Here is a 9,912-nt window from a genome sequence, read left to right as displayed (position 1 = left end):
TCTTCCAAAACAATTCCAGAATTGAGTGTGCTTGATGTAGAGTTGTGGAATTGATATCACTCAAATTACCCTAAGAAGTGATTTATACTCTCTCAAATAAGAGGTCGAGTTGTAGTACTTAGGGATCGAATTCACAGGAAGCTAGGGCACAGAAAAGATCTAATAGTTACATGATTAAGCTAGGTTGATTATGATTAAATGTAAAAGACAGGTTTGTGAGCAAGGTAGTTGCTCGGTTGATTGATTAAGTTTTTTTGATGAAAGCATGGTTGCTAGATCTAGGGTTTCTATTCAGGAAATCATGATTATAATCCTACAGATGCCTAACAAGTTGTATGCATGATATTATAGAGCTCAACACTTATAAACAAACCATTAGGATCTCGCTTTCTAGGTTTGTCTATTGAACAGTGGCGTTCGATGATTCTATAGGAATACCGATCGATACACTTGTTGAAACGTCGACCGATTATTCGATTAGAATATCGATCGATGCTTTTGGTCAAGCGTCAATGCACGTGTTGAATGTGCTCACTAAGCTTCCTAGATCAGCTCTCGTCTTACTCTAGCAATCTTAGCTCAGTTAGGATGGATTCAGGGTGATATGCAAGCTATCGCTTCTGTCTACAACTCCTAGGAAAAGTTCTAGGTAGCTAATATAGAAACAGGCATTAATAACAATCCTAAACATGAATATCACAACTTAGCAATCTATAGTTGAGGCTAATCCCTCATAACCTATTTAAACCCTAAACCTAACAGGTGAATCTATTCAAGCACGAAGTTTGTCACAGAAATCATAGATGAATATATCAAATTGCAATAAAATAAAATATAAAAACCAAAGAAGTTCCAGGAAGACTCTGAAGGAGTTCCTCCTTTCTTTCCTAACCTAGAACTATGAATTAAAGAAAGCTTAGATAGCGTAGCCGTCAACAATGGCTTATAAATAACATAAATAGGGTTTCTGATCGTTTATGGGTATTTTGGTAACTTTGTGTGGCTTTTGGGCTTCAGTCGGTCTTGAAATAATGCTTGGCCCACGTTCTGGCATCACCGTCGATCGATGGCAAGGGTGCACCATCGATCGACAGTCCTTCATCTCCTCAATAGCTTGCTCTCGCGAGGCAGACTGACCACTCTTCAGTAAAACGGGCATAACTTCTGTTATAGGATGCTGATTCACCTCAAATCGGTGGAATTGTAAAGCTAACTCAAATCTCTAACTAGTGAACCAAAATGGGCTCAATATAACGGTGTGAAAGTTTCTATCCATAGCTAAAAATCTGACGCGTCTGTCCAGCTCTACACTCAAAAAGGCTCCAAAAGACACCAATATCACCACTTTCCTCCAAATCATCCTTGAACTTGTAAATACTCTAATAGACTTTATATAGTAGTAAATATATATATTAAAACACTTATAAACTATGGCTATGAGTGGGTAAAATCCATGGCCTATCAACTCCCCCAGACTTACTCTTTCGCTTGTCCTCCAGCAAAACATACATGCATTCTCTCTAAAAGAGATTTGAAAACAGCAGGGACTCACAAATTTAAAACTCAGAATCATCACCTTAGGAAATCCTAATCTCAGAATCACATTATACCAATTAGCAACCAAATTCATCTAGTCAACAACTTAGCAAATCATGTCTGGCAATCCACTCTATCAACCTCAATTCTTACATAAATAAAAGTGTAGGCTTTACTTTGGGAGTATCGATCACAAGATGCAAGGATGCTCAAACAAGTATCTGGACCTGCAGGTAAATAAGAGTTATTTTCCTCTCTCTACTAATTTCTCTCTCAGTCAAAGTCTGCTTATATTGCAAGATCATTGACCAAGATTGGACAGGTTTCCATGAATCAAGCTTTAATGGTTTTGGCCACCAAATCCTGTTCACTTCTTTTTGACCTATATCCTAGGATTATTTGTGAATCAAGCCTTAATAGTTGTAGCCACCAAGTCATGTTCTAATCATTTACCTATAGAATTCTTATGAATCAAGCCTTAATGGTTGTAGCCACCAAGTCCTGTTTGAATTCTTTACCTATAGAATTCTTATGAATCAAGCCTTAATGGTTATAGCCACCAAGTCCGGTTCGAATTATTTTCCTAAATTATTATCTGTAATTATATTTACCTATAGAATTTTTCTTTATAATCTAAATTTTGAAATAGAGAGAGAGGGTGATAAATCTACACAAGGCTTTACCTTCCAGATATTTTTTGAATAATCCGATCCCATGTATACCAAGCCCCAAGACAAGCAGAGTTGAGCTCAATTAGGTTGGAGGTCAGCTTTCGTTCCTTGAAACATTCTCAGCAAGTGTAACATAGTTGACAGGTTGATCCACTTTGGTATCTTTAGTGTTATCTGCAACTAGTAACTCTAGAATGATGTGGTTAGATAATAAGCAAAATCAATAAGTTCATTGTCCCCTTCTTGACTCAATAAATTTTTTTTTTTGAAAACATTTTAATAAGACTCATGAAGTAAACTTAATATTAGTAAATTTTCCCCCAGACTTAAACTACAATGTCCCCAGTGTATATTCAGTCGGAGTTATAGTAATAACATAAACATAAATACACAATTTAACAAGTAAGAACGATAACCTGCTCGCTGATGTCAATGTCGATCAACACAATGAAGTGACAATCCATCGATGTTGTTGAAGTGCTGTCGAATGATAGCAAGATGGTCTCATTGGTCGATGGCTAGAGCAATCATTCAACACAATGAAGAGACAATCGATCGTTGGATCTGAAGTGCTGTCGATCGATATTTAGCTGGTCTCATCGGTCGATGTGCTGAGGAATCGTCTACTCGGATCTGTTTTTTTAAGACTCATCATAAAACACAATATTAGTAGAACCTCCCCCAGACTTAAACAACACTGTGACCAATGTTATACAGTCTAAGATTGGTGGGAAAATAAATCATAAGGACAATATTAAAAAGGTTTCGCGAGCATACATGCCATTGATGTGAGTATCGATCAACACAGTTAAGTGGCGATCAATATTTGTGATGCTCTGTCGTGCGACACCGGCCGGTTGTCAATCGATGCTGGTGCAGAACTCGTCTTCCTCGTATCTATTTCCTTTTACCTAACAAAAATAAAACACTAAAAGTCAGTAATAAATAAATAATAAAACCAATTATATTTTTTTCTAATGAACAGTGACTGCTACCGTAGCTCTGCTACATTATCGCTGTTACAGTAACTCCCGATTTTCTGCTACAGTGTAGCTCGATTTTTCTTGCTACAGTGTCGTTCGGCGCTGCCACTGTACCGTCGTTACTGTTCACTTTTTTTTTTTACCAGCATAAAAATAAAAACAAAAATCAGTAACAATCTAACATAAACTGAATGAAATTACCTAATAGTGGGTTGCCTCCCACTCAGTGCTTTGTTATAGTCATTTAGTTTGACTTTGGAGATGTGATTTAGTCCGGATGAGAATGAGAACATTCTCCATAACAAGTCTCAATATCTGCTCTCTGAAGCTTTATCATTCTTGTGTGAAAGCCTCCTCCATAGACTCTTCTCCTTTGTCTATCATCTCAGCAATAAGGAATGCTTGAAGCTTTTCAAATGGTTGTGAGAAGCATTTGCTGCATACTCTGGATTTCCTGACACCATCTGAGGAGTGAGGAATCAATGATAACTGAGAACCTCTCTTGTTCCTTTTCCTCTTCTTCCAATTCCTCATCTTCTTTCCCCTAGACTTTTCTGATCGCGTGGTGGTTTCTCCATCAAAAAGATTTCCACATACATCGAACTCCTTCTCTGGTATGCGCCCAATGTCGATCGATGGAGAAGTGGTAGTGTCGATCGATACTGGTTTTTTGGTGTCGTTCGATGGTATCCTGTTGGTGTCGATTGATGTTCCTTCTGTTGGGCCCTTATCGACTTCATCTATAAATCGTAACACTCTCTAAGAAGCTTCTACGTGTAGATGATCATCCAACACCTCAACGTAAGAACTCAGATGCGCACCTTTATCTGGTAGGATAGGAAATTCAACTTAAAATACTGCGCAAGGAACCACAATCATCACAGGGTCATGTATCCTTTTCACTCTCTTGTGAAACCATGTAGCTTCTTCTGCACAGATATGTGGTCTCTGATGTTCGTGGACAGCAGGGTATGAGACCTTTGACATGTACATCCTTTCCTCAACTTGTTCCAGCTCGACTATGTATCCTGGCAGTTCATCCAACCATGGGTGTCGATCGATGCAATCGGGTGGGTGTCGATCGATGATGGAGTGTGGGTGTAAATCAATGCTATCTGCTGATTGTCGATCGATGATATAGGGTGGGCGTTGATCGATGATGTGGGGTGGTTGTCGATCGATCTCATCAGGTTGGTGTCGATTGATGCTAGCCTTTGGTGAAGTTTCCAGATCTCCTCTCGAAGTATGCTGATCGTCATCAAGCTTCTTCTTCGAATTATGATTCATATCTTCAAGCCACTCCTCCAGCTCTAAGAAGTCTTCCATAGTGACTTCTCTACTCGAATCCAAGTCTTCAAGTTTTTCTCCATCCTCAAACTCCAAGAACTCTTCTAGCTCCAAGAAATCTTATGTGATGATTTCTTTTTCTACATCTGGGGCAGGAGAAATACTTGATACATCAGTGCTCTTATGGGTCGAGTCTTCAATGTCCTGAGGACAACTCGATCTTTCAGGGATTTCGAGTGGTATCGATCGATGACAAAAGTCTATGTCGATCGCTGCTGAGGTGTTGTCGATCATTTCGGAGTTCGTACCATCGATCGACGTTGAGGTCGTGTCATTGGTCGACGTTGAGGTTGTACCGTCGATCGACGTTGAAGTCATGTTGTCGGTAGACGTTGAGGTCGTACCATTAATGTCAGCTTCTTCTACTCAGCTCAGCTCTCCATATACATGTTGTTCATCACCCTCTATCATATATCTCCTTATAGATTCCATCTCAATCTCTAGATTTGCTGCAGCATCATAGAAAAATTTGTTGAGGAAGGCATCTCTCATGTCATTCGAGGTAGTGAGAGATCTTGGTGGTAGATTATTGAACCAGTGAGTTGCATCTCCAGCTAGGGTGTATGGGAAGATTTTGCAGAAGTGGTGGTCTTCGTGGACTTCATTGAAGATAAACAATACCAATTCCTAAAACATGTTGATATGATCCATTGGTTGTTCGTGAGGAAAGCCATGAAAGGGATGCTGACGCATATGCTTGATATATGTAGGTTTCAGATCAAAGTCATCCCTCTCAGCAATGAGTATCTCTACCTTCTCTGCCTTCTTGCAAGTAAAGTCGATCGATGGCGTTGTGTTGCTGTCGATTGATTACTGGTTCACGCTGTCGATCGATGTTGCTTGGAGGGTGTCGATCGATGCTTCCCTCGTAGACTTACGGATCGTGCGCCAATCAGCAGGCTCTTTCTTTGAAGGACCTAGAAATTTTCTCTTCATTGTTGTTCCCGGTACTAAGATGTATGTACCTAAAACAGAAGAATTTTTTATCAGTTTTAGAACAGTAGTATAACCTAGACTAAATCTAACTAAATAAGATCTAATGGCGATCAAAGCTCCCCGGCAATGGCACCAAATTTGATCTCACTCATATTACCCTAAGGAGTGATTTATACTCTCTCAAATAAGAGGTCGAGTTGTAGTACTTAGATATCAAATTCACAGGGAGCTAGGGCACACAAAAAATCTAATAGTTATATGATTAAGCTAGGTTGATTATGATTAAATGTAAAAGACAGGTTTGTGAGCAAGATAGTTGCTCGGTTGATTGATTGAGTTGTTTGATGGAAGGATGGGGTTCTAGATCTAGGGTTTCTATTCAGGAAATCAGGATTATGATCCTACAGATGCCTGGCAAGTTGTATGCATGATATTATATAGCTCAACACTTATAAACAAACCATTCGGCCCTCGCTTTCTAGGTTTGTCTATTGACCAGTGTTGATTGATGATTCTAAAGGAATACTGATCGATACACTTGTTGAAACGTCAACCGATTATTCGATTAGAATATCGATCGATGCTTTTGGTCAAGCGTTAATGCACGGGTTGAATGTGCTCACTAAGCTTCCTAGATCAGCTCTCGCCTTACTCTAGCAATCTTAGCTCAGTTAGGATGGATTCATGGTGAGATGCAAGCTATCGTTTATGTCTACAACTCCTAGGGAAAGTTCTAGGTAGCTAATCTAGAAACAGGCAATAATGACAATCCTAAAGATGAATATCACAACTTAGAAATCTATAGTTGGAGCTAATCCCTCATAACATATTTGAACCCTAAACCTAATAGGTGAATATATTCAAGCATGAAGTTTATCACAGAAATCATAGATGAATAGATGAAATTGCTATAGAATAAAATATAAAAACCAAAGGAGTTCCAGGAAGACTCTGAAGGAGTTCCTCCTTTCTCACCTAACCTGGAACTATGAATTAAAGAAAGCTTAGATAGTGTAGCCGTCAACAATGGCTTATAAATAACATAAATAGGGTTTCTGGTCGTCTATGGGTATTTTGGTAACTTTGTGTGGCTTCTGGACTTCAGTCGGTCTTGAAATAATGCTTGGCCCACGTTCTGGCATCACTGTCGATCGATGGCAAGGGTGCACCATGGATCGACAGTCCCTCATCTCCTCGGCAGCTTCCTCTCGCGAGGCAGATTGACCACTCTTCAGTAAAACAGGCATAACGTCTGCTATAGGATGCTGATTGACCTCAAACCGGTGGCATTGGAAATCTAACTAAAATATCTATCTAGTGTCAAAATATGGGCTCCATCTAAAAGTGGGAAGGTCCTCCATCCATAGCTAAACATCTGATGTGTCTGTGCAGGTATACACTCAAAAAAAGCTCCAAAAGACATCAAAATTATCGTTTTCCTCCAAATCGTCCTTGAACCTGTAAATACTCTAAATAGACTCCTATATAGTAGTAAATATATATTAAAACACTTATAAACCATGGCTAAAAGTGGGTATAATTCATGGCCTATCAGGAAGGATGAGTAACATATCAGGAAAGGATTCACGATATCGTGCGAATGAGACTAAAGCACATATAGAGATCATGTTGTGATTACATGGTCAGTAAACAAGAGTTATAAGCCTCCAAAAAATTTATCTCACCGCCGGTCACAAGGGATGGGCCCACGGACCGAGTGACAGGGTCTGGGAGGCCATTAGCCTTGGGAGATCAGGGCATTACAAGTTTTGTATGGGCTCACATTCTTCAAGAAAAAAATCCTGAGTTAAGCGTGTTTTAGTTGGAATATATAGTGGAATGATGCGTTATTTATGAAAAAGTGATTCGTGATACTGTGCGAGTGAAGCTAAAGCAAGAGGAGAACTCATTGGTATTTCAACCAGAAAACAAAACTTATGATCTTTCAAAAAATTAAGTCACCGTCCAGTTGCACCTAATGGAGTCTACATACCGATTGAGCGGGCACAGAAAGCCCATCAACAATGGTGGTCTGGGACGTTATAGTTTGTTTCAACATATAAATGAAGTTTACATGTTATGGACACTAGACCTGGGACGGATTGGGTATCCGGGCAATTTTAAGATATCCGGATCCGGATCCTTATCCGGCGGATCCGTAATTTTACTATCCTTATCCGGATCCGAAGTTCGCGGATATCCGGGTGTCGGATATCCTTCTAAAAATTATAATATCCGGCGTGAACAAATATAATATATACAAACCTTTGCCCCGTTCTATCACTTGCTATTTACGAGTAAATGGCCCAAATATTTTATAACAGATATATCCCGTTAATATATCTAGACTAAACAGAAGCATCATACTAAATTCAAGAAACAAAAGTAATGAGCTAACTTACCACAAAGCTCCAATGCTCCATTGAGCTTCCTTGGATGGAGGTGTGGCTTGTTTTCTCTTGTGGGAGCACGTAGCAAAGCGTCCTCGGTTCTCCTGTGTAGTTAGCAGCAGAAGAGGCCGTACTAGAAGAACCAACAGCTCCATGAGTCATGGAATAAGGTGTACCAGGAGTCACAGGACGTACTTGATCTAAGGAAGGATCCCTTTGTGGTCTTCACTGTTGCGTTTCTGTGAAAGAGTGAAGAGGTATGAGTTGGGAGAGATTTAAATAACAAAAACATAACCACGATCCCTAAATACTAATCGCAAGATTTAATGGATGTCCTTTACCGAATCCAAACTCTAGAGAACATAAAATTGAAACCCTTTTATAGTGAACAGAATCGAAACCTTAACACAAAAGAGATCCTAAATCAAAACCCCAACCCTAATGGAAACTCTAACATAAACATGCAACTGAATCACTTTCTCTGTGTAATCTGTCTCTGTGGTTGACGAACATAGACACAGTATGTTAGGTTCTCTTATCTTGGCCATGGTTGTGTTGGTGAAAGCAGTATCCTCGTGAGAAGTAAATTGGCCAAGATGTTTATTTATGTTGCGGGCTTAATACAAAGTCGAAACCTCATATAATTTGTTGTTTGCTGAACCTGTTAAGTAAATAAAATAGGTAAATCAAGCAGTGCGGATCAAGAGTAGACCATCACACAGATCTAATGGTATAAATGTACATAAAGTGGATCTAGCAATCCACAACATATGTTTAAATGTTGAAAGTAGATAAAAGCGATCTAAAATATTGTATAATTTTTTTAAGAAAACATAAAAATATATTGCTAATTATTTTATTAAAATATAATTTTTTTGAAAAATAATAATTTATAAATGTAATAAATCTAAATTCTATATTCAACTACGATAAAATAAATTTAAACAAATATCTAATTATTTTGAGATTTAAAATAAAAATATATCTTATTTTGGATTCTTTAACATAAATTTTTGGTAAAATATTATAATTTTTCGAGTTTTAAATTAATTAAAATTATTTTTAATATTCAAAAGTTTTCATACATAACAATTGTCTTGAAACTATCTTCACCAACTGACAATAATATGTCGCAAACGTTACATGGGATTCTTCATAGATTTCATCGCCCATATAAAGGCTTCAAATTCTGCATGTAAAGGGGATAGGTGCTCTTAGTATTTCTTTCCCCCATCAATCCATCAAAACACTCCAAATTACTATACCAATAATTGCCCGAGAATAAGTTCTTATTCTTCCATGACCCATATGTGAAACACCATCTTTCTATCCTGCTAGGCAGTTTGCGAACTTCCTCTTTGCCATTCTAGGTCGCCGGTGTCTGAGTTCCATTCTGTGACAATAATATTTGAGTCTTGTTCCGTAGCATTGCTTCCGTCTCCGCCAAATGTAGAGTATCTCTAGGATCTCTATAAAGTCTGTTAAAAACCTTATCATATTGCACCCTTTCCAAATATACCATAATATCCTAGTAAACTGATCATCTTCTATGTGTAATGCAATCCTTCAGAACAAGTTATCCATATTTGATTAAAATAATTGCATGAGAAAGTTATCTGGACTTGTAAGAACTCTTGATAAAGCCCATGTATGAATAGCGGGAGAACATTCAAAGAATACATGATTTACTGACTCATGTTCTGTTCCACATCTTTCACATTGCATATCATATTTTATCCCTCAACTTTTTAAATTCTTCATTACCGATAAACATCTTGAAATAATTTACCATAGAAAGTGTTTCAACTTTGAGAGACATTTTATTTTCCATGCCTACGCCCGTAGTGTCTTGGTAATTTGGAAAAATAATGGTATATGTCTCTCTCTCTCTATCCGGATAAATTTGCTCTACTGTATATTCAAATTTGGCCAAGTATCTACCCGACTGAGTAAAATGTCATTCATCTCTATCTATAGTCTGATACTGACACAATGGGATGCTTTCAATAATCATTGCATCAGCCAAATCAACCAAGTGTCTATTTACGA

Source organism: Brassica napus, chromosome C1 (assembly GCF_020379485.1).
Source record: "Brassica napus cultivar Da-Ae chromosome C1, Da-Ae, whole genome shotgun sequence".
Taxonomy (NCBI): domain Eukaryota; kingdom Viridiplantae; phylum Streptophyta; class Magnoliopsida; order Brassicales; family Brassicaceae; genus Brassica; species Brassica napus.
This window is presented reverse-complemented; position numbering follows the sequence as displayed.